Here is a 27,437-nt window from a genome sequence, read left to right on the forward strand (position 1 = left end):
ATCAAAGAAAAAAACTGAAAGCATTTCCTACTGAGGAGACTGCAGCAATTGAGGAAATTTAGAAACTTCATAACAAATAAATCTCCCAAGATGGCCATCAGAGACAAAAGAGCCCAAATGTAGCACAAATATCACCCAGATATAGCCCACATGCAGCCCAATGACAGAAGTGTGCAAAACACTTTTTATTTTGTGTGTTTTTGCAGTTTTATATAGTGCAGACTTGTCAGGTATTGGAGTGCTTTACATGAGCATTGGTTAAATCACATAACAACAAATTCATTTTGGTTTTAGACATGGGGAGATTCAGTGATTTGACCAGAATCACAGAATGTCGAGGTGAAGCAGAAACTCCAACCTGGTTCCCCAGTTGCAAAGTCTGCAGCTCTGGAAGTAACACTTCATCCTCACAGTTTTGATTACATCAAGATGACGTCAGGTGTTCCACACTTTTGCAATAAATATAGAATGTTAGCAATCTAGTTGTTCATTGGGATACTGTTGAGAGGCAGAGGCCAGGGGCACGGACTCTGAAACTTGAAGACAGGTAGGAGGGTGCAGAGGTAACAATTTGACCACACTGGACAGGCAGGAAGGGCAGTGGCAGCACAACAGACTATGGAGGGCAGTGGAAAGGGAGGTAGGGGCAACAAACCAACAATACAGGACTGGCAAGAGAGGCTGTGGCAATATATTAGACCATTGTGGGCAGAAGGAAGAGCCAGTGGTAGTACAACCATACATGCCAACAGACCCAATTCAGCCAGGCAAAATCCAATGTTTTTAAGCCCAAATGGGCTTTATTTGATCTGTCTCCTGGCTACAATCTCCTCTTTTTCAATGTAAGTCAAAGGGGAAAATCAATACCCCAGTTTTTTTGCAAAATCTCCCTCTCGGCAAATTCAGAATGTTAGCAAGTATGGTACATTGGATTATGGAAGGCAGGAGGAATTGGGGTAGGGACATGGACTCGGATAACAGAGGACAGGAGGGACATGGAGAGGGGCACCTAACTGACCCTCCAGGGCATGCATCAGGGTTTGCAGCAGCACAATACACCACACAGGGCATGCATGACGGGAGTTCAGCACAACAATCCATAGAAAGCAATAGGGAGGGGACAGGACCATGCACATGGACAACAGAGAACAGAGGGGAAAGAGGTAATGGTAGCTAGCTGACCATAATGTACAGACAGGAGAGAAAGCTGCAGCATAACGGGGCATTACAATTGAACAGAGAAGCCAGGAGGGATGGAATAGGGGTCTGCACATGGAAACAGAGGGCTGGGGGAAAGGTGTCAGGGCAGGAGCAGCAAGATGACCATGGAGGTAAGCCAGGATGGGCACTAGAAGGAAGACACACCATGGAGAGCAAAAGTGAGACTATAATGGAGGGAAGGTGGGAGGGGGTAAGGGGCAGCTAGCTGACCACCCAGGGAAGGTGGGATGGGCCATGGCAGCACAGAAGACCATGCATGGCAAGTAGGAGGGTTAGTGGTAGCACAATGGCTATGATGGGCAAGAAGGAGGGTGCAGGGACATGCACAAAGTACCATGGAGGATAGAAGGGAGCGTCAGGACCTGGGCACAGACAAGAGAGTTCAGGGGAAGGAGCCTCACAACAGACCAGGCGGGGCAGGCAGGAGGAGCAGTTGCAGCACAACAGACCAAGGAGGGCAGAAGGGTGTGGCAGTAAATTGGACCATGGGAGACAGGAGGAAGGGGATAGGGGCATGGAATGTGGACAGGCAGGGTGGAGGTGGCAGGGACAGGTTACAGTCATCTGACAATGTTAGGCAGGTGGGAAGGGAGTGGCAGCTCAACAGAATATTCAGAGTAGATTGGAGTGGCAGGTCCATGGAACATGGTGGGCAAAAAGGATGGAGCAGGGGCATGCACACAGACATCAGAGGGCAGGGGGAAGGAGAATAGGGGCAGCAAGCTAAGCACAGAGGCTAAGCAGGAGGTCAATGATGGGGCATAGAATTGGGCAATGGAGGGCAGTAGGAGTGAACTGGTACATCATGCTAAATGGAGGGCAGTGGCAGCACATCAGACCATGCATGGCAGGAGGGAGGAGGCTAGTACATGGATTCAGATAACAGAGGATAGGGATGAGGTGGATGGGGCAGCAAGCTAACTGTTCAGAGAAGGCGGGAAGGCCAGTGGCAGAACAACGGCCACACAGGGCTGTAATAAGGGAGCAGGGACATTGACTTGGACAATGGATGGCTAGGAGGAGGGAAGCAGGAGCAGCAACTGGGTGGGGGCAGCACAGTGCCAGGTCCTACTTCCAACCCCCCACCATCCACTGTGATATGCATCTTATTTAACGTTAAAAAAAACAAAAAACTAGACATTTTCTGAAAAAACAAAGATTACAGGGATGGTATAGTTAGACTCAGATTTCACTCATACACAACCAGTGAAATTCAGCAGTTATAGTTACCTCAGATAACTTTAACTTACGCCCCCGCAATGTACTGCTAATGACCTCAGACATTACATCATTCAAGACATGGTCAGTTACATCACTCATGACATCACTCATGACATCTCAAATGTCCTGTGAATGGAATGGAACTATAACCGCTAGAATTTTATTTAGGGTTAGTGTATGTATATTAACACCCCTTTTTTTCTTTTCTTTCGTGTAAGAACCATTATAATAAGCAACGTGCCCTGATTAATATGGCCGATAACTTTTCACCATAAAGTAATGTGTAGTCCATTGTTTATGCTGATGTTTGCAATCCTAAGTATGTTTATTATGAATAAGTCACGTTGACGAACATACAGGTATGGCGGTCACCGGGCAAGATATGCTGAAATGACATTGTGTGCATATTAACACTTGTTTTCTTTTCTTTATTGTATCAATTCTCTAATTTTCACATCGGGACCAGGCCAATATGGCCACCAGCTTTTTGGATTAAAGTAATATGTAGTCCTTTGTTAATGTTGGCACCTTTAGGCATTTGTACATTTAAATAAGGATGCTACAATGACGTCTTGTATCTTTATCAAGGTTGAAACGAGCCGAAAGGCATGGATCACGTCGTTTGCAGATTAAATACTTCCAAACTACAACCTGAGTGCTGATTCCTTCCTTGTAAGAGTGAGAGGAGATTAAATACATATATATAAAATTCACTGATAAAACCACAAGTTTCAGGGACATTATAGTTAGAAATTAGCATTTTAAAAACCTCAGAAATTCCCTGAAAAACCACAGGTTTCATAGACGTCATAGTTAGTTGGACATTTCACCAAAACAAGAGAAATTCGGCCGTTATAGTTAGTTGTGCTAACTATAACTTGCGCCCCCGCAATGCACTGCTGATGACGTCACATATTACATCACTCATGACATGGTCAGTGACATCTCAAATGACATCACTGATGACATCATCCACGTGATCATCTGATGCACCTCCTCCCACCATAAAATACAGACTACCATTCTCGAAACCATAGACACACCAATACTAGTACAGCTACAATAGTCTGTGCACTATGCATGCAGACCTCTAACCAGCTACATACTATTGATACGCTCTTCTAAATACCCAGTTATTACCTATGCAGTCTAGCAATCCTTCTGTCTGTCCCATGCACTTCTCCATTCACCCATTCAGCACTATCTACGTATCCTATCACTCCACCAATACCTAAGCACTTATAAATTCAGCACGCACTTTCTCTGCAACACTGAAATTACTCCAGTTATTAGTCATATACTTAAGGAATGGCGTAGTCACTAAAACAAGTGCAGGTACAATATTTTGTACACTATGCATGCACACCTCTAACCAGCTACAAACTATTGATACACTTTTCTAAGTACCCAGTTAGTACCTATGCAGTGTAGTGTTGTGAACGTATCTAGGACCCTATTTAAATATTCCCGATTTATGCCCTTATGTGGTTATAACAAATTATATCCTTATTTAGTCATAGCCATTGCAGTCCAAATACGGCAAGGCTACTCCCGTAGACTCCTAGAAAGTACAACGCGTTCTTTAAACAAGCCAAGCCTCCAGCAGCCCGGGAATTCCCCCCTGCTTCTGTTTTGATTCGTCCAAGAACTCCTGGAGTACTGAAAGAACTGTAAGTTCTTAGTGACGTCTTATGTCCAACCTTACGTCAAACTCAGCACCTTCCAAGTATAAATATACCAACAGCTGCCCCAGCAAACACACAGTGGTTTGGAGCAGATCAGATGTCTACTTGCCCGACGCCCTGCGGTGGCAAGTGCCGAAGGAAGCCGACCCTCCCATTGACGCACTGAGAGAGACGCTGTCTTTTCACCTGCCGAGAAATCCAGCTCTAGTATTTCCAGTCACCCTTGCGGGTTGCTGGGAGATCGAGTCCTGAGAACGAGATACAAGACCTCCTTCATTCTCTAACCAAGGTACGGAGCTGATTAGATCCTCAGAGAATTCTTGATTCAGATTCTTGGCAAAAACTATCTTAACTTAAACTGCAGCTCACTTACTCCTTCCCACGTACTAGGCTTAGGTTAGGTACACCGTGGTAGGCGTATCTTAGAAGCACCAGTTGAGTACGTTTAGTCAATGATTTTATATATGTATATATTTTATCTATTTTAAACACGGTATGGCTTAGAAACCGTACCATGCTTTTACAGTATTATTTCATAATACTCCTTTTACTGTACGCACTTTACTTTTTAACAAGTATTGCAATTGTGGCAACTCACTTCTCTTGCATGAGAAAGAAGACTGTTCAATAATTAACCACTTTTATTGAAAACGCCTGTCTCTCTATTTCTCTGCGCTTCTGGTGAAACTAAGTATGCACGATTGACTGAGTGAAATAGTTATCTATTGTTTCCGCGACTCTGGAGATATACTCCTTATTCTGGAGGGAGCAAAGTTGTCATGTTTATGCTGTTGTCAGAAACTAATCCCTTCTTGTCTATTCAGGAAAGTTAACTCCTTCCTGTTCACTCAAGAAAGTTTCTAGTGACCTCTGAGCTAGCTGGCATTCATAATTTAGTCTAACATATTCAATAGAGACCTAGTCGACCTCAGTCCTACGTCTAAACTATCGTTTATGTTATTCCAAAGCGCAGAGCCTATTGGGAATATAGGAACTACACTACAGTAGGAATCCGCTAGTCTGTCCCATGCATTTCTCCAATCACCCATCCAGCACTACTTCTCCTATTACTCCACCAATACCTAAGCACCTATAAATTCACTATACACTCTGTTTGTAATACTGTAATCATTCTAGTTACTAGTCATGAAGTTATGGAATGGCCTTGCTACTAACACAAGCACAGCTATAATATTGTGTGCACTATCCAAGCAGACCTCTAACTAGCTACATACTATTGATACACTCTTCTAAATACCCAGTTAGTACTCATGCAGTGTAGGAATCGTCCAGTCTGTCTCATGCACTTCTTTAATCACTTATCTACCACTATCACTCCACCAAAACGTAAGCACTTATAAATTAAGTGTTCACTCTGTTTGCAGCACTGTCATCATTCCAGTTACTAGTGGTATTCTTAAAAAATGACCTAGGCACCAACACAAGTACACATAAAATATTCTGTGCATAATCCCTACAAATCTCTTAGCAGATACATACTATTGGTCCACTCCATTAAATACTGAAGTAGTACCCATGGAGCGTAGGATACCTCCTGTCAGTCTCATGCAATTCTTCAATCCCCCATCCAGCACTATGTTCTTATTGTATCAGTCTGCCAATACCTAAGCACTTATGGGGCAGATTTACAAGCACCCTGAGCCACCAGTACGTCACTTTTTGTAACGTAGTGATGGCGCCAGGCACTCCTTCATATGTACAAGGAAGGGAAAAGCCACCCTGCATGGTTATTCCTCTCCTTGTAAATACGACCCCTTCATACACAGAACTTTGCATTGAAGGGGCGTTCCATAGGTGTTGCTGTGGGTGTTCCCACACAACACCCATAGAACAAGACACATCTCCAGATTTCTGAGAAATCGTAAATTTGGAGATGTGTGTGAATGCTGTTCCATCCTAGAGTTGGTGTAGCAGGGCGCAAGAAGGAGAATTGTTTTCATTTCTCCTCATTTTTACCTCTTTCAATGCATGCTACATTCCACAGCATATATTGAAAGACAAAAACAATCTCCGCATGACACAGACATCCTTGCACCATGGTGCAAGGGTGCCTATGTCACCGCATGGCTGCAGTGTGTGCAGCAGTGCAGAGGGAAGCACAGAGTTGCAACATAGCCATGTACATATGTCACATCCCTGTGCTTCTGAAGTGCCACAGTGCAGTGCAGCTAAAAAGCTTGCAGTGTCACGCTGCAGTACTTCTTCATAAATCTTCACCTATAAATTCACCATACACTACTAATGCATTCTTTCAGTCAATCATGCTGTATACATATATTCAACCAAACTTTCACACATTACCTTGCAATTATAGTTCTTTCTTTAACCAGATAAGGTAGTTCGTATTTTTTTTTAAATTAACAAATTTGTTGATTTTTTTTTTCTTCAAAAAATTTACAAAAAAAACGGAATAAAACAGGAAACTTTTGGAATTACTTATCATTCCGATAGTTGCGCTGCGCAGCACAAACTGCATCCACCGACTGCTCACCGAAGCATATAAGTTTCTTACACTTCACACCGTGTTGCTCGAGAAAGGCGAATTCTGGTCTAATGTCCATTGGAGGTGTTCCTGAGGACGCTCCAGACGGACTTGCCACAGCAGGTGAGGGGTTCAAAGCAGCTTGCCTGATTTCCTCCCGAACAAGATTGAGACACAGACGAGCCGCGAGATCCTTACTCTGGATCCGGGACGCCACCGGAATCGGGATAAAGATTTGAACCAGTGCAACTACCGGGGAGGATATACAGCGGACCACCAACTCCCTATTATCCTTAGAAACCCAGTGAGGATATATTCAAGAGTTTTGAATATACAACATAGAACAACCTATTCTTCACCCAGGCCACTACCTTGGCCGGGACAGAACTACAACCGTCCGGAAGGCCAGATGCTATAAATTCCAGTTATACAGCCCTGACGAAGTCGCTGGTGACCAACCCTCGTATGCAACGAAACACATGTTGGAAACAACAACTGGATTAAAGAAAAAAGAATAAGAAGAAAGATTACTGCTGTCTTTTGTACCTATATGTCATAAACAGAATGAAAGAGGCTTATGTGTGCTAGGATATTGGTATAAAGATTGAGAGGATGTGTGGTTCGGAGATGCTTGTACATAGAAGCAGTGCCACAAGAGTATTTTTTTTCACTGCCTCTTGACAGGACTCGGTCACAAATTTTGCACGTCACCTTTCTCGCATTTACTTTCTCCTCTCCGGGTGGAAAAGTGAAGCATTTCCACACGACAGATTCCGGCCTCTGTGAATTCTTCTTCAGAAGATACTTCCTCCTGCTGCTGTCCATATGCCATTTTGTTTGATATTTTTTGAAAAACACACAAAAAAACATGCAAAAATGGCTCTTGTAGGAAAAGAGATGTCTCTCTACAGATGCTCCAACAAGAATGATTAAAATGGGTGGGGTCCTTCAATAGTTACAGTGGGAAATGTTATGAACCAATGAAATCTTTTTTTTTGAGGTCACATGGGATCCGCGCACTCTGCGCTCACGAAGCACGCACCCGACGCGACTTCGCGAAAATATATTTTAAAATAATATACGTTTATTATAAGTTCAAATATATAATTTTTATGAATATCTTAGATGATCTCTTGCCCCAATATGTATATTAAAGACACATACATATAATTTTAGAACATACATTTTTTTTGTGGGAGTTACGCACCCAGCGCACCACAGCACTAACATGACGTCACGCGGGACCCACCCTGGCGCTAGCTTCGCGTCCCATAATGCGCATGTGTCACGAATGGGCGGGAGCAGGAGTCCCAGACTGGTCGCATACCAATCGCGCACATCACATAATATTAAATGTATATGATGTAACTGAAAAACACGCAACCATCGCACACCGTACGCGGATCCATCATCACTTTTCTAAAATGGCAGCTAGAATCCGCGCACCCACCGTAATGTGTACGCTTTGGGTGCGGGCCTCCGAATTATATTTTTGGAAAAAAAGAAAATAATATAAATATAATAAAATAAAAAAATTAAACAATATTTCAGTTTGAATTAAAAAATGTTTTTTTGTTGCAATTTTCAGAAAAATATATAATGTTATTTAATGAATAACATATTTATAAATAACAATTAAAAAACTGTAGAAAATCAGTACAAAAAATAGGTATAACTACTATTACACTTAAAAATTAGAATTGAAAAAACTTTTGGAATTCACTGAATAAACCATAGGTTTCAGAGACATTATAGTTAGAAATTAGCATTTAAAAAAGCTTTGAAATTCACTGAAAAAAGGGGTGTTATAGTTAGCTGGACATTTCACTCGTACAAAACCATATAAATACCTCAGTTATAGTTAGTTCTGCTAACTATAACTCGCGCACCCGCAATGCACTGCTGATGATGTCACATATTACATCATTCATGACATGGTCAGTGACATCACTGATGACATCTCAAATGACAACACGGATGACATCACGGATGACATCACTGATGACATCATCCACGTGACAATCTGATACATGTCGTCATACACTAGTATAACCTTTCATAACACACTGTGGAGAAGTGTGGCTCACTGGTTAGAGGAGGCAGACCCTGAAGCAGAGGTCAGACCCGGGATCAGGGTTCAATTCCCGACGCGGCAGGGTCTTGAGCCCAAATATCCACGGACTCGATCATTCTTGTTTCGGTGCCTACTCGAATCACGGGTTCACACTCTGCAGCTCTGGGCATTAGCCTGCTTAATCTCCACTACGGCCCCCGCGGCGGGATGCCTGGCTTTCACCTTTGGGAAGCCAGGACGGGTTCCCAAGGCAAGCGCCGAGATGCCTACGGGTAATCGAGCGCTATATAAGAACGCATAATAATAATAATAATAATAATAAATGTAAAGTACCATATTTGAAACCATTGACACACCAATACCAGTTACTACATACCCACTCACTAATTCCTATGTATACACACAGAACTACCCATTCAACAACAGAATCACTTATACATGCAGTCACTAATTAATAGAACACTATCAAATGCACTTATACACATATATAGAAATTGACACATCAGCAGTCATCTTAGTCGGTTATGCAGTCATCCTACTCACTCATGGAAAAAATTAATCACACTTGCATTTACTCACTTACACAGTTATACACACACAACACCTCATTTATTCAAACACATAGTAACTCATAGTTAATATGGTAAAAAATCACCAGTAGCGCCTCCTGAATTTCTTCCAGGGACAACTATGCATCCAGTTCTTCAGAGGCCGAGGCATGTAAAGGACAGCCGCTGCAGAAATGGTACGTATCAGTTCTCCCGAACTGCTCGGTCTGCTGCACAGACTTTCTGCAGGTGTCATTGGAACACCTCCAAGATTGCAGCCCTAGAGTATACCTTTGCGCCCGTCGACATGCGCAAGGCAGTGGTCCGGGTAGGGGCTTGTGCTCTCCGAAGAATCCAGGCCAAAAGGTATCCGGACCTGTCCCTCTCTCAGTGCAATCTCTGCCAAAGCTGACGGAGTGTATATTTGTCTAGTCTATCCCATATGTCACTGATGCTTGTATGCACAGTCCACTCCCATTCAGCAGCAGATGGGTTAGTCTGATTTACCACCTGGGCCTCCGCTAACGCTGTCTCCTCTGCCCTGAGGTCTCATTGCAGCTGTCTGCGAACCCCACATGCCAGTCCCATGCAGGCCCCTCATACCACCGCTTTCAATGCCTCCCATTCCGTTGCCCTATTGGTGGTTGCTCCCTCCCAGTTGATTGCCATGTAGTCAGTCAAAGCCTTAGATAAGGTCTCCTTCCCAACTGTGTCTTCCAGGATGTCTGCTGGCATTCACCACGCTCTGGGTAGATGAGCGGGGGTACCCCAGCGGACAACGCAACTAATCAGGGCATGATCAGACAGGAATCGAGCCAGAAGCGTCAACTTGACATCTGGGAAGGCAGCCATCCCCGACAACAACACTCTATTTAGTCTGCTGTGTATATTATGTTTAGGTGAGTAACAGGTGTACAGTTTCTGCGTCAGGCGCCTATCTCTCTAGATATCCTGCATTACCTCCCAAGCCTCTTGGTCATCTGTGGCTTAGTACCCTGTATAGGTGGATGCCTGTTCAAGTTGGGATCCAAGGCACAATTAAAATCCCCCACTCACAGGAGAGGGACATCCAGATCCGAGACCAGAAAGTCCTGCATGTACTGATAAAAACCAGAGTCATCCACGTTCGGGGCATACAATTTAATATAGTAATATTCTTGCCGTTGAGTGTCACCCTGAGTAGCACATAGCAACCGTTTACATCTGCTTCCATGTACTTCAGGGTAAACGGCGCATCAGGAGCCACCCACATCAGCATACCCCTAGCATAAGTAGAGTAGGATGAATTAAATATCTGACCACTCCACTTTTTTGCTAATCTGTTGGCTCCCATGTCATCTAGGTGAGTCTCTTGCAAGCAGGCCACGGATATATGGTGTCGCGTAAGAAATGAGAGCATTCTGTAACGTTTTGTACATGTGCTTTATCCCATTACATTCCAACTGAGGAACTTAACCTCCAGTGCCATAGTAATGTCTTGCGTGGTGTCGTCTTCGCGCACATCTGTGCACTCCTCCTATAATCAATAGATGCTGCTTACAATAACTACTAACAAAGAAAACAAACTTTAATATGTACCCACCTCCCCCACCCACAGACATTGTATGTGCAACAGTGCTAATGTCCCTAAATCTCCCAACTGCGACCATAGATCGTCCCCAGCCTGCTCAATTATTTGACTCAACTGTCCATCAATTCTCTGACTCTGCATTTGCTCTTCTTGGACCCGCTTCAGCCTTCTTTAATCTCACTCATACTCGTAGACCCCCCTCTGCACATACCACTCAACCAGTCGCATCACTCAATGAGAAGAGAACAAAATATACAGTGAATCTGGCCTTGTTGGCCTTCAGTCCTCCTCCGCCACTGCCTCAGCTTCCAATATTGTCTTTTGAACGAAGTCGGCCGTTGGGCAGAGCAGCTGCGAATGGCCCTCCAGGCACGGTGCCCCTCCAATGGGTCTGAGCTTCCCGCTTCCTCTGTTCCCAGCAGGATGGGGCTGTCCCTGCCCACTGTAACTCTTTGTTCCATGGCTGATTCTGTGTCAGGGAACCTGCCACGTGCTCTTTTACCCATGAGCTTTTGCCCGATTGGGTGCATGTTTCCATAGTCACATCAGGTCAACAGAACCCCCCGCCCCGCAACATACCCAACATCCTGCAAATAACACACAGACACTAGTGTTATATTGGGAAAAGTTGCTGCAGGTTTATTACATACAACACGTTATGTAATCACGGTGGGTTATCTTACGGACGATCCAAGGGCAGGCCGCATTCTCGCCACCTGCCCGCCTGATGAGCCAAGCAGCACAGTGGCGAACCACCCATCTGCTGCGCCATTATGGTAATCATCCTACTACCGCCCCTTGCGGGGCGTATTTAGGCAAACCCCCGGTTGCACAGGCACACAACCGCCCGAAGGACTACTGGGGCGCCGACACAGGTTCCTGGACCTCCCATGAGGTTCCAGGTTAGGCTCTGGCACCCCTATGTGCCCGCTGAAGTACAGTGCTGCACCTCTCTGCTTCCGGATCGCCCTGTAACTCCACCTGCAACGAAAAAGAACACATTAAAGCTCCCACAGGTGCCCCCCCTAGCTGACACTCAGGGAAAGAGGTAGGGAGGAAAAAGAGTGTCCCGTACTCGACGCGCGATGTCCGGAGCGGCAAAGAGACAACTAAAATGGTGAGGGGAAGTTATATACCCCTCGCCTTGCCTGCCGCCCCGGACGCGCGTCACTGGCCCGCCCACCCTCCTGCCGGGCTCCACCTGCCCGGGGAGGAATGGATGAACGAAGGCAGGGGGCGGGGGAGGCCCTCTGCGACTACGGGCCCGCTCTCCTGATGGCCACCGGGTGGCCTCGGGCAGCCGCAATCCTGTTGCTCCCGAGGAGGGAGTGTGTCTCGGCGGACCTCCAGACATTGAATTGAATTGAATTGAATAACATTTATACCGCGCAAACAATAACCCGAAGGCATCAAGGCGCCTAACAAAACAGATCAAAAAAGAAATCGCTACATCACTGCGGATACGCTTGCACAAAGAGGTATGTTTTTAAAGCCCTTTTGAAAGCCTGAAGAGTAGGTAGGGATCTTATTTCCAGAGGGAGAGCATTCCACCACTTGGGCGCAAGAGTGGAGAAGGCCCTGCCACCCCATTTCACTCTCCTGAAACGGGGGACAGATAGCAGGAGTCTGTCCGAGGACCGCAGTTCCCTAACGGGAATGTAGCGGGACAAGATAGATCCTACACCAGTGGGACTGTTTCTGGCCAAAGCCCTATATGTCATGCATAGGGTCTTAAAGTGAATGCGAGACTCAACAGGAAGCCAATGCAGCAGCTTTCTGGCCGCTGTGGCTGAGGTGCGCCTGGGAAGATCCAAAACAAACCTAGCAGCGGCATTCTGGACTACCTGTAAGCGCTGCAGTAGGCTCCTATTCATGCCCGCATACAGCGCATTACAGTAATCCATGCTGGAGCCGATAAGGGCAACAGCAAGCTGTTTCCTTGCCTGTAAGGATAGATAATGTCTAATCCTCCTCAGGACATGGATAATGCCCCAACAGGTGGAGATGGTTCGGCTGACCTACTTACCCATATCAAGGGAAGGGTCAATCACAACCCCCAGATTTTTTGTGGAGGAGGTAGGGGTAGGACAGGCTCCTAATGAGTCTGGCCAACAACAGGATGACGATATGTCCTCTTTGCCTCCGAACACCATCACCTCTGTCTTCTCTCCGTTTAATTTAAGCGAGTTTAGGATCATCCATTGACCGACTGCCTCCATACAAGATCTAAAATTGGAGGCAGGCGGGACGCTTGCCTGGGAGAGAGAGACAAGGATCTGGGTGTCGTCCGCATAGGAAACTATCTCCATCCCATAAGATCTAATAAGCCTGGCAAGTGGGGTCACGTAGATGTTAAATAGAGTCGGACTGAGGGCCGACCCCTGGGGGACCCCACATTGCACAGGAAGGGATGGAGATAGGAACTCCCCCAGCTTCACTCTTTGAACTCGGTAGGTGAGGAAAGACGTGAGCAGGTCCAGGGCTGCACCTCGCACCCCAATGTCCCTCAGCCGTGATGTTAATACTGAGGGAGAAAGGGTATCAAAGGCCGCTGTCAGATCTTAAAGGATCAGGAGGGTGGTCTGGCCCTCATCAACGCGAGTGCGGATATTATCCAACACTGTGGTGAGGGCTGACTCAGTGCTGTGTTCCCTCCTGAAACCATGTTGAGAGGAATCGAGACATTCCGAGCTCTCAACAAAAGCGGCAAGGTGCACATTGAGATGAGCCTCTAGCATCTTTGCTGGGGCTGGGAGTAATGAAATAGGCCGGAAATTTTTTAAGACCGACGGATCCAAGGAGGACTTTTTTAAAAGAGGTTTTACCACCGCACTTTTCGATTGGGTGGGAAAGAATCCGTCTCTTATGGCTCTATTCATAATATCCACCAGAGGAGGCAGGAGAGTTTCCCTGCACTGTTTAAGAATCCTAAGGGGGCACACATCCAGCGGAGAGCCTGATTTAATTTTGTTAAGGAGGTTATCCAGCATCTCCACAGAGAGGGGGGGAAAGGAATCTAGGGTTCCCAAGGAAGATTTTTCAACCAAAGCGGAATCTGCAGCCCCTAAAGCAGGGGGCCCACTCATAAGCGATTTTTGTAGCTCCAAGGCAGAGTAGATATCTGATATTTTTGTCTGGAAAAAAGAGGCGATGTTATTACAAAGCTCTTGGGACGCCACTACGGGATCTGGGGTTTGAAGGGTTATAAGTGAATCTACAACCCTGAAAAGCTCTTTAGGCGAAGACAATGAGGTTGTCAAGGTCGTGAAGTGCTCTTGTTTGGCTTTTATAATTTCAGCCTTTTATTTCCTGAGCAAGATCTTATGAGCTTCCTTATCTTTTTGGTCCCATCCTGTATGCCAGAGGCGCTCCTGTCTCCTTACCTCTTGTCTCAGAATTCTAAGATGTTCTGAGAACCAAGGGGCTGAAGGCCTTTTCCTGGCACGTCGGCATGGTTGGAACGGGGCTAATTGATCTAAGGCTTCAGTCTTAGTTCTTTCAAACTGCGTAGCAGCTGTGGAAACACTTTCTTCCTGAGGAGGGCACAAGTTGGATGCCCACGGGGCGAGGGAACTGTTTGAAATATCCTTATAGTTTCTACGGAGTTCTTGTTTGCTGGGAATATTTGCGAGCGCAGATATGCGCGGGCAGCTAAGCTGAAATGGGTTTGCCAGATGGTCAGACCATGATAGAGGGATGGAATCCTCAATCGACAACCTCTCATCATTAGAAAAAATTCCATCGAGCGTATGCCCAGCTCGGTGAGTGGCCCCTTTAACCCGCTGGTTAAAACCACAGGCTGACATGCTATCCAGCAGAGAGATGGTGTCCTTGTTGTCATGCTTTTCTAAATGGAAATTAAAATCTCCTAGAATCGTGAATTCTTTTTGGCCGAAGAAGGGTTCTAGGGCTTGGAGCAACCGTTGGCCAAAATCAGTTCGTAGGCCTGGAGGGCGATATACCAAAATTCCATTTAGGAGGGCTCTGTGGCCACTTTTTATAGAAAAGGAGAGAGCTTGAAAGCTGTCCTTAGGATCAGTGATAGCAACAGTATGGCAGTGAAAATGGTCCCTATATAGAATAGCAAGCCCTCCTCCCACCCGGCCAAGTCTGTCATGGCGTGTCAAGCAATAACCTTCCGGGATTGCTTCGATGAGATCAGGGCCAGAGGAGTCCTTTGCCCAGGTTTCAGTAATGAAAACCAAGGAAGGCTTCCTGTCGGATATGGATTCCCTAAAAAAGACATTGTTCTTAACAAGTGAGCGAGCATTGAGAAGAATACCACCTTCCTTCTCCACCCAGGTTACCGGAACAGTATATTGTTTAGGCCAATACCTCGGTGGTGGAGGGATAGGGCTTACCGTGTTGGATGTCCCACAGCCACATATAAGAGGGCGTAGCAGATCATCGGGGGAGCAAGTATGTGAGCACGTACGACTCGAAGGTTTAAGTTCGAGCAGAGTGTGGAGGGTATATCTAACTTGTGGGAGGTCAAAGATGTCATGGCCGGACGTCCGCCTGTCCAGCCCGTCCTCAGCGCGGACGGGCGCAGACGGGCTGGACTCTGGCGTGACTCCGGGGTGGCTGCGGCAGACACGCTGCGCGGACACGCTGCGTGCCATTGGCACCAGTTTATATAGGGCTCTAGCGAGTCCACCTGACTGCTAGAGCGCGGCGAGTATCAGCGCTCCCTAGCACCCACCCAAGATGGCGCCCACCAATTTGCGAGCGCGAGGGTCCGGCCCGCTAGAATAGCGGTGAATGGCACAATTACGGTGCGGCAATGCGGCAATGTGGGATTAAAAACAGGGGGGCAAGGTGTGCAAAACGAAAGTACAAATTAAAGGCAAAAACGGGTAATTTTAAAAGCAGAAACGCATCTAAGTGCGCATGCAATGCAGTAATAATGAGCCAGCAGGAGTGCTCTTACCTCAGGCCCTTAAATACAACAAGCCACAAACTGCCTCTAGCCAGTCCACCTGACTGCTAGAGCGCGGCGAGTATCAGCGCTCCCTAGCACCCACCCAAGATGGCGCCCACCAATTTGCGAGCGCGAGGGTCCGGCCCGCTAGAATAGCGGTGAATGGCACAATTACGGTGCAACAATGCGGCAATGTGGGATTAAAAACAGGGAGGCAAGGTGTGCAAAACGAAAGTACAAATTAAAGGCAAAAACTGGTAATTTTAAAAGCAGAAACGCATCTAAGTGCGCACGCAATGCAGTAATAATGAGCCAGCAGGAGTGCTCTTACCTCAGGCCCTTAAATACAACAAGCCACAAACTGCCTCTAGCCAGTCCACCTGACTGCTAGAGCACGGCGAGTATCAGCGCTCCCTAGCACCCACCCAAGATGGCGCCCACCAATTTGCGAGCGCGAGGGTCCGGCCCGCTAGAATAGCGGTGAATGGCACAATTACGGTGCGGCAATGCGGCAATGTGGGATTAAAAACAGGGGGGCAAGGTGTGCAAAACAAAAGTACAAATTAAAGGCAAAAACGGGTAATTTTAAAAGCAGAAACGCATCTAAGTGCGCACGCAATGCAGTAATAATGAGCCAGCAGGAGTGCTCTTACCTCAGGCCCTTAAATACAACAAGCCACAAACTGCCTCTAGCCAGTCCACCTGACTGCTAGAGCGCGGCGAGTATCAGCGCTCCCTAGCACCCACCCAAGATGGCGCCCACCAATTTGCGAGCGCGAGGGTCCGGCCCGCTAGAATAGCGGTGAATGGCACAATTACGGTGCGGCAATGCGGCAATGTGGGATTAAAAACAGGGGGGCAAAGTGTGCAAAACGAAAGTACAAATTAAAGGCAAAAACTGGTAATTTTAAAAGCAGAAACGCATCTAAGTGCGCACGCAATGCAGTAATAATGAGCCAGCAGGAGTGCTCTTACCTCAGGCCCTTAAATACAACAAGCCACAAACTGCCTCTAGCCAGTCCACCTGACTGCTAAAGCGCGGCGAGTATCAGCGCTCCCTAGCACCCACCCAAGATGGCGCCCACCAATTTGCGAGCGTGAGGGTCCGGCCCGCTAGAATAGCGGTGAATGGCACAATTACGGTGCGGCAATGCGGCAATGTGGGATTAAAAACAGGGGGGCAAAGTGTGCAAAACGAAAGTACAAATTAAAGGCAAAAAAAGGGTAATTTTAAAAGCAGAAACGCATCTAAGTGCGCACGCAATGCAGTAATAATGAGCCAGCCTCACACCTCACACCTCTTCTGGGGATTCAAAGAATTGAGACTTGCCTTGTGCCAACACCTTTAGCTTTGCTGGATACAACAACATGTATTGGAGTTGCATATCCTGTAACTTTCATTTGACACCAAGGTAGGTTTTTCTCTGTTCCTGAACTTGTTTTGTATAATCCAGGTATATGTTTATTTTATTATTCTCATGGCTGAGGTCGCATTGTTCCCAAGAGGCGCGCAGGATACAGTCTCTGTAATTCTGCACTTTGGCTATAAATGCACGTAGTTCCCGGGGGTGCGGGGCGGCGGCACCAGGACTCTATGCACCCTCTCAACGACTAAGTCAGAAAGGCCCCAGGGGTGCAGCTGCGTTCTGATCCATTGCTCAAGGAACTGCTCCACAGACCTCCACCCCCTATCCGGATATTGCTGCCCTGGGCATGCTCCTCCGCTTCCTCAGCCCGGCGTTCCAGAGATTTGTTGCTGTAGACATTTGGGCCACTTGCCTCTTGAGTGTTGCCACCTCACCCTTCAGGCCTACGATGTCTTCCTCTGCTGCGGTCACCTTATCTGCCACCTTTCACAGGTCTGTTCTCAGGAGGTTCACATCAACCGACATTGACTCAATTTGGTTCTCCAGGGCCTTCCTGACCCCTGAATGGCAGCCAGGAGCTCGGCATGCGAGGGCTCCCCACTGTTTTCCGCCTCTTCTCCCCCCCCACCCCGTCTGTCTCATGATACACTGTGGGGGGTGGCGTGGCTGGTGTTGGGTCCAGCCGAGCGTGCAGCTTTATCTTTGCCCATAACCTTTCACTGACGGCCCCCACCCCGCGAGGTCCGGCCTCTTGACAAGTGGTCTCCCACGGTGTGGAACCTGGGTCCGCCGTATTCTTTCCCACTCTTTCTGCGACCTCCTAACACGACCAGAGAGTCAACCCCTTGGAGCTAGTGCTGGTTTTCCTCAGTTTGAGGCCTCACGCCCGACTAATCTGTGGCGGCTCTGTTCACGGGCATGCCAGCCTCTTCCACCGCTCTCCCTCTGTTCTGGCAATACTGGTGGGCAATCGTATTTGATAATTAATTTTATAAAGTGTGTCGTATTCCAGAGGGAGTCTTGCCACTGGTGTCTACTGAGAGAGAAAATACTGCAAGTAAAGATGACTACACCTGGGATGAAAAAAGTCACGTTTTAAGATGTTTCCTGAAGGTCATTAAATTTGACAGTCTACTAAGGTGCAAGGGTAGCTGATTCCACAGCTGGCAGGGGGGAACAAAACTTTTGCCACTCCACAGAGCCTTGCGGATTCTATGAATGCTCACTGTTTTTGAGTTGGTTGATTGAAGATGTCTTCAAGGTGAGTTCCAAAATAATTTCTTTTTCAGGTATGCAGGGACAGTAAGATGGAGTGCTTTATGCACTATGCACAAAGCTTTGAAATCCACTCTCTTTTTTAATGGGAGCCAACGAAGCTCCTCTAAAACACTTGGAATTGGATTTAATTTTCTAATGTTTTTGAGGAGACGTGCAGCAGCATTCTGCACTCTCTGCAGTTTTGTAAGGGAACCATGTTGCATGCCCAAATAAAGGGCATTGTATCAGTCCAGTCTTGACAGGACTAGGACATAATGATTGACTTCTGAAGTTCTGGTGGGATAATGGGAAGAAGGGAAGACATGTCCTTACATATTTAACTAAAACAAGAGGAAACAAGTTTATTAGTCTGTTTTGGGAAGGAAAGTTTGGCATTATAAATTACCCCTAGGTTTCTCACCTTGGATACAGAAATGTGAAGGTGCCCTTGGTCTTGATGAGACTGATTGTTCTCTTCCTGTAAAGAAGGAGCATGACAACTCAAATGCTAACCTGCCTAAATCTATCTTCACTAGTAGTTCCTCAGAACTGAGTGGCTCACTGTGTCGAAGGCTACGGATAATTCTAATACGATTACTGCACCCTTTCCTCCATTATCCATGATGTTAGGGATCTCTCCAGTGGCCACTACCAGTTCCGTCTCTGTACTATGGGCCTTTCTGAAACCAAACTGGGCTCCATCCATAATCTCATTCTGATCTGGGTATTCTGAAAGTGCAACATTCAAATGCCTCTCGAAAATGTTGCAGAATGGGTAGCCGTGAGATGGGGTGCTAATGTTTTTAAGTCTCGACTTAAAGCATTGCTTTTAGCAATGCTTGTTGTCGAGAATTATAGTAGGCAATCCAAGCTCTGAAACCATAGCGGATTTTGGACAGTGCGTGTTGATTACTAGTGCGGAACGCGCGTCCACATCAAAGCCATCAGCCTCCCTCCCACCTCCCCCCTAATTGCTTTCACTTTCACGGCTGCGAGGCCGTGAGCTACTTCAAAGGGATCGGCTCCCCCGCCCCCTGCTTCACTACAAAGGAAAGCGCATTTCCCAGCACTAGCATTTCCCGGCCGCTTGCATTTCCCGTACTTGTTTTACCTTTGTAAGCAGTCTTTGCTGCTGTTTTTTGTTGTTTTACTGTGACCTTTTTCCATCCAAGTACAGTTTTCTTGCTTTCAACTGTCCACATCAATGCCTATACACACGTTTCGGTTTCTCTATGGTACGTTTTCCTGTAATAAACTAATTTAGCCGTTATTTGAGCAGAGGTTGGTGTGTTGAAGTTTCGAAGCTGTAATTTCTAGCATTGTAGTCTGTCTACGTCATGAATGCATTTTTGTTTCATGTTGTTCAAGGAACATTTACCCGTAGCATGTACGAAGCTCTTGCCTCCATTGACCACCCACTTTCACCTCAGAAACGTTCCCGAGCTCTCCCGCGTTTTTTCTGATATGCGCCTCGTGCTGACTTAAACGCTTCTTAACTACCCCCTTGCAGAGCACCCTGTTCTCAGGCTGCCTCTTCCTGCCCTCATGAGGATACTTCAATCTACTCTTAAATCCGAGTGCACTAATGCCTTCTACCCGAAGCTTGTTTCCCTTGTTTTTCTGCCCTTCTGCCCCTATTAGACTCGTTTTTTGTGCCCTTCTGCTCCTGTTAGACTCGTTTTTGTGCCCTCTGCCACCTGTTAGACTCGTTTTTCCCTTGTTTTTCTGCCCTTCTGCCCTCTGTTAAACTCGTTTTTGTGCCCTTCTGCCCTCTGTTAGACTCGTTTTTCCCTTGTTTTTCTGCCCTTCTGCCCTCGGTTAGACTAGCTTTTTGTGCCCTTCTGCCCTCTGTTAGACTCGTTTGTTTTCCCCAGCATCACTCAGCGCAACCCCTGCATCACTCAGCACAACCCCTGCATCACTCAGCACAACCCCTGCATCACTCAGCGCAACCCCTGCATCACTCAGCGCAACCCCTGCATCACTCAGCACAACCATCACTCAGCGCAACCCCTGCATCACTCAGCACAACCCCAGCATCACTCAGCGCAACCCCTGCATCCCTCAGCGCAACCCCTGCATCACTCAGCGCAACCCCTGCATCACTCAGCGTAACTCCAGCAACCCCAGTATCACTCAGCGCAACCCCAGCATCCCTCAGCACAACCCCTGCATCACTCAGCGCAACCCCTGCATCACTCAGCGCAACCCCAGCATCACTCAGCGCAACCCCTGCATCACTCAGTGCAACCCCTGCATCACTCAGCGCAACCCCTGCATCACTCAGCGCCATCACAGCATCAATCGCTGCAACCATTCAACAACAACTGGTTCAAATATGTTCTCTCAATGTTTCAAGCTTTATTACAAACTAGCAACCCGTCCTGACGTTGTCCGGGGTTGAAAATGTATTTTTATTCACTTTGTTGCTGATGTGTTTGTGCGCCTTTCTGATGGCTGTTTTTATTTGCTGCTTGTTCACTGTATTTGTATGTCTTTGTTTGTGCCTACATGTTGTCCGTTTTTGTATTTGTGTGCCATCAATGTGCGTTGTCGATTGCCTGTTACACTGCCTCAGCGTAGTTGTTAGTTCGTGTTGAATGTAGAAATGAAAATTTTTGCCTACGTGACTGTTTGCTTGTGCTTGTTTTTAATGTTATCAATTTCTCCTTTTCCTTGCTACTCTGGCTGCCTCGGTTTAGCCGTGTGATGGAGCGGTTATGTGTAACTCTGCAAGTGTTTACCTCAGCATTGAAATGTTCCGGTCCGGGCGTATCGTCCATATTTCAGTAATCCGCCAATTTTTTTTCTCAACTTCCTGCTATTGCAAGTCTGTCAGCGTACGTTGACGCATCAAATTAGGAAGCGTCCAATCACGCGAAGGCTGTTGTTAGCCGCACCTCTTTTAATGTGAAAGTAAGTACGCGTAGATTTTTATGGGCATATGATGAAACTTGTGGCTGAATGATTCTTTGGACATCGTTGTATGGTAATGTTAGTACGCGGCAGGCCATTTATCCGGCAATATTATTGATGTGCACGATATTGACGGCCACAATAGAATGTAGTTGTAGTGCACCATAACACCACGACGCACACGAACCGCCCACTGTAGTGAAGGAGGCGAAGTTTGAGGTCGATGAGACAGCACACGCCACGCCCCCCAATGACGCCACTGTCGTTTACACCGCCCAGAAGGGACTACTTTACCCCCCTATGTTCTTTTACTTTTCTAATGTATGTAGCCTATGTCCATCTGCTTTCACTCCCCTTTACAATAGTGTATTGGGTTTTGTGATTGGTGCTGTACTTCTTCAGTTTACCCGCCTCAAAGGTTCCCAGTTCTCTCTTTATAATAGTAGTATAGATGTCACAAAAAGATGTTAATATTTCACTCCTGTTCTTGGATTTTCATCACAATAAAATACACTGAACATAATATTCACAAAAGTTATTTACAAAAGTTTAAGCTATTACCATTATAAATTAGAATCACTTTTATTTAAGTATTAATTATTTAAAAAAATTAAAAGCCATTGTTATTTGTAATATCAATACATCTACGTCACGTAAATACAAAACATGTTGCATTACAAATGCTAAAGGTGTCACATTTGCGAAAGTTATAACTATTGGCATTGTAAATGACAAAGCTATTAATTTAGCTATTTTCAAAAGCAACACATAAATAAAAAAATTGTCATTTACAAGACCAATAGCTCAAACTTTCATAATGCGAGACCTATTGCATTGAAAATGCTTGTTCTTTGTTTTCCAACAAGTGTTTCTTGAGCAGAGAAAGAATGAACGCCTTTTTTCAGTCCAACAGGAATAGGTCCGTGCTGATAATGCTATTTAAGAGTGTGGTGAGATAGAAGACACTACACCTTCCATCTCCTGAAGGATTGTAGGCAGACATGGGTCTGATGGAGAACCTGATTTAGTTCGTTTTTATCAATTCTGACACTTTCTCAGTAGTGAGAGATAGAAAATTAAGAAACCTCAGGTGACTTGATTCTAAAAGTCACACTCTACATTTGGGGTATTTTTAGTGCTGATGTCATCATAGTCCCTATATATCGTGGCAACCTTTAAAAAAAAGTCAGCTAGGCTATTGCAAAACGTTTGGCTGGGAATTAAAGAATTGATAGTGGGTGGTTCTGAGAGCTCTCAAACTTCTTTAAAGAGCTCTCTGGATGAATTTTTTGCCAGTTTAATTTGTACAGTATAGTAGTTCGTTTTTTTATCTCTGTTCATTGTTTTGTAACTCCTTAATAAGTTGCCTATACTTTATATTTTCGTCGTTGGAGTACTTCCTCCTCCAGACTCTCTCCGGTTCTGACAGCTCTTTTTCATGTCCCTGAGCTTGGGGGAAAACTATGGCACCTTCTAATATATTTGACAGGTGCTAGTTTATTTGCTGCTTGCGTAATCCACTCTGCACAGCTGGCTGTGGCTACATTAGGATCACCCGTTAAGGATGGTTGAGAGGATTCCAAGGTCTCAATTAACTCCCCATCATGATTTTATTTCACACCTGTGTAGATTTAACCTGGCTGGAAGATAAATTAATACTGAAACCAAACACCCTATAGTCTGACCAAGACATAGGAAGGATATCCTCCAGTTGTAGATCTGGGTGATTTGTAATAATGCCGTCCACAGGTGGAATAAATTGTTAAATTTAACAATGAGCCTCTCTTACAATCCGTTACAAAGAACCGAAAATCCTGGAATAAGCTACCAATCAACATTATTGGCCGGTATAATATTATTAAAATAAATGTTCTACCCACATTTTTATATTTAGCTTGGCAATTCTGCTAAGGCCCCCAAACTCTTTCTTTAAACAGCTGAAGGGTACCATTGGAATTTGTATTTGGGGCTTATAGGCTGGCTAGTCGCGCAATACAGCCTATTATATTTCCTTATAATATGGAGGGCTTTAGTTCCATGATTTCAAGCTATACTTGAATGCGCACTAATAATAAAGTCAGAAAGACTGATGTTATTTTGAAGAATAATTGGTTTCACTGTATACCACCCATCTCTACTCTAATTCCCTTTACTCATTTACTCATTAATATTTCCCCGCATTAGCATTAGTAAAATAGCTCCATTTAGTTTCAAGCAAGCAGATGCAAAGCATGTGAGTCTTCAGGATGCCATATTAATAACTTCTGCTCATGCCCAAGAATTTCCCTCCAAGTGACAGCTCGTCATACTGCGGAAATGCAGTTGATGCATGCACAATAAAGATTTCCCGTTAGCAGTCATTTTAAAAAGCCACTCGAGTTACTTATGGTAGTAAAAACACATATGCAAGCTTCTCTGGCCTTTATTTTGATGTAGTGCATATTAGTTTTACACAATACGTAATTAATACCATGTTAGGAAGTTAAATGAGAGGATTGCTTCCGAGCAAGTCTCTTTTCTACGAGTCCTTGCTGCATCAAATCCCTCACTGATGTCATTTTGAGCCATCACAAAATTACCCATCCCAATCAGATGCCAACTGCAGCATATCTCAGTTTCTTTACCACCCTTTTTGTTCTTAATCCCATCTTTCATCTTTTTATACAGTTTTCCTTTCATTTCCTACAGCTGAATCTCTTCATACTTTCTTTTCTTTCCTTTTTCATTCACTTCATATCTTTCCTTTCCTTTGATTCTGCAACATTTACACCATATCATTATTTTTAAAACTATTATTGCTTTACCCAGTAACGGAAGGTTTATTTGACCTAAAACACTTTTCCCTAAATCAGAAAACCAAGGCGCCCATTAGGATGTCGGGCGGATTGCCCCCGCCAGGCTGGCGGTAGCCACCGCTGGCCTGGCGGGGGCAATCCGCCCGACATCCACTCCCAAATGCCCCCCCGCCATATTAGTATGGCAGGGGGACCAAGACGGATGGAAAGAGCGTCTGCCGCTTTTCCGCCCCGGTCGCCTTGCGGCCGGGGCCGAAAAGGATTAATATGGTGGCGGTGTGCCATATTATGATGGGCCAAATCGGATGCCTCTCCGTGGCGGCAGCATGCGGTCTTCACTCTGGGGGCCCCCTGTGGGGCCCCAGAGTGAAGGAGGAGTGGGGGGTGCACACGGGGGGTACCTGTGGTACCCCCCAGCATTTGCATAAACAAAGCGGCAGGTACCGCGCTGTGCCTGCCGCTTTCTTTATGCAAATGCACGCATACATTTTCAACATTGTGGCGGGCGGTGCAGTGAGCACCGCCTGCCACAATGTTAAAAATGGGGGATGCGCCCGCCACTGTGGCGGGCGCATTCTAATGCAAACATCGGGACCCCCACCCTTAAGGTGGGCGGTCCCGTTTTCCGCAAGGGTGCCCGCCCGCCATCCTAATGGGGGCCCAAGTCTCTATTGAAGAAATACTATTTGTTAGTCTTTCCCATACACGGTCAACCTTCAGTAGTTTCAAATCTTCATGAAGTTTTGTAATATTTTTAATATATCATCTAATTTCCTTACTTTTATCAGGTATCTAAGTGCAACAATGTTGGACTTTTTAGCATTTTATGGACTCCGCCCTCTTTTGTCTATAAAATATCAAGAGCAAGTCGATTTTGTAAAACCATAGAATTAATCACAACCATTTCCGTATTAATCATCAAGAAACCCCCAGCAGTACCATTCGAGAGACAATCAACTACAACTGACAAATTCTATGTGAATTTAGAATGACTTCCACTGAAGGTTTCAATGCACCAAAAATGTCACCTATTATTTCCGAAAAACTGGCTCTCTTTCTTCGTGTTAGTTAATTAGTCCTTTCAATGCTTCCAGTGATTCTCTTTACGTGATATAATTTCAGGAATACTATGCCAAAGTAGCAACTTCCATACCACAGGTAGCTTATAGTAAGCATTATTCCCACACACGTAGCAAACCCCAGGAAATACTGGATCAGTTCCCCCTTTTAGTCCCCAACCTCCCAGAATTATGAAGTTTTGTTCACATTCACTGGAACCAATGAATACGTTATTATTATCTGCCTTTAACCTATGGAGGCAGGTGTTCCCTTTCTTTTCAAAGTCTAGAGACATTGCAGCATGAGCCTTGCCAGTTGTATAAATTCCCTCTTTCCTCGACCATGGCGGTACATGGGTTTTCTGATCAGCAGCTTTCTTTTGGAAATCCTGTCTCCTTTCCTCAACTAAATTCAAACACACTTTCTCTTCTTTACGTAATGTGCATGTTAGATTATTCTGGTGTGCCTTAACTAAATCTATTGACTTCATTGTTAAGAAAAATTCTCCCATGAATGAATGAATGAATGAATGAAGTGGGATTTACACATGCGCAACTTAGCCCCATGGGCGTCAAGGCGCCTACCAATAATCTAGCTGAGTCGACGGATGTAAAGAGCTTACTGATATGCATCAACAAAACACCAAGTTTTTAGAGCCTTCCTAAAGAGATCCAATGAGGGTTGTGACTTAATCTCAAAGGGAAGTGAGTTCCATACTTGGGGTGCCAGGATGGAAAAGGCCTTGCTCCCCCATCTAACCCTCATAGAACGAGGAACTACCAGGTGATTAAGCTCAGAAGAGCGTAGGCACCTACTCGGAACATATCGAGTGAGCCGAGATCCCAGAGCATCAGTAGGACCAGCCATGAGAGCACGATATGTAAGGCACAGAAGTTTAAAAGATACTCTCGAGGTGATAGGGAGCCAATGAAGACTCTTCCTTGCCATGGTCACAGACGACATCCAGGACAAGGCCAAAACAAAACGTGCCGCCGCATTCTGTACGACCTGTAGGCGCTATAGGAGGCCCTTGTTAGCTCCGGCACAGAGGGAGTTACAGTAATCAAGCCTTGAGCCAACAAGGGCAACCACAACCTGCTTACGTGCCTGTAGGGGGAGATAGTGAAGGATCCTCTTCAGAGTCCTAATAACACCCCAACAGGTGGCCACAGTTTTGTTAACCTGGGCTTCCATAGAAAGCCGAGTATCAAAGATGACCCCAAGGTTCCTCGCCGATTGAGTGGGAGTAGGCCAATTGCCTAAAGATGGAGGCCACCAGGCACCAGACCATATGTCCTGGTCTTTACCAAAGACCAGGACCTCTGTTTTGTCACCGTTCAACTTTAGGGAGTTGAGAATCATCCACTCTGCAACAAGTTGCATACAGGACCTAAAGTTAGAAGCGGTGACAGTCACAGAGTGGGTCAGGGAGACCATGATCTGCGTGTCATCAGCGTACGATACTACCTCCATAAACTGTGTATCTTGACTACTAAGTACTGGATTCCTATTCTTTCGAATAGGAAGTTCTGAAAATACTGAATCTAAGTCTGAATAATAATACTGAAGTTTCCCTGTTCTATAAAACAAACTTGTTAATATACTACATGAAATACCATATGTTAAAAGTAAATGGTGGTAAGTGACACCTTCTGACAATAAAGCATTATTCCCACACACGTAGTAAACCCCAGGAAATACTGGATCAGTTCCCCCTTTTAGTCCCCAACCTCCCAGAATTATGAAGTTTTGTTCACATTCACTGGAACCAATGAATACGTTATTATAATCTGTCTTTAACCTATGGAGGCAGGTTTTCCCTTTATTTTCAAAGTCTAGGGACATTGCAGCATGAGCCTTGCCAGTTGTATAAATTCCCTCTTTCCTCGACCATGGCGGTACATGGGTTTTCTGATCAGCAGCTTTCTTTTGGAAATCTTGTCTCCTTTCCTCAACTAAATTCAAAAACACTTTCTCTTCTTTACGTAATGTGCATGTTAGATTATTCTGGTGTGCCTTAACTAAATCTATTGACTTCATTGTTAAGAAAAATTCTCCCATAAACTGTGTATCTTGACTACTAAGTACTGGATTCCTATTCTTTTGAATAGGAAGTTCTGAAAATACTGAATCTAAGTTTGAATAATAATACGGAAGTTTCCCTGTTCTATAAAACAAACTTGTTAATATACTACATGAAATACCATATGTTAAAAGTAAATGGTGATAAGTGACACCTTCTGACACTGAAGCTGGTAATTTTATACATACCTAACAATCACTAATCTCCATGGTATCTA

The sequence above is a fragment of the Lissotriton helveticus genome, chromosome 7 (assembly GCF_964261635.1).
Source record: "Lissotriton helveticus chromosome 7, aLisHel1.1, whole genome shotgun sequence".
Lineage (NCBI taxonomy): Eukaryota > Metazoa > Chordata > Amphibia > Caudata > Salamandridae > Lissotriton > Lissotriton helveticus.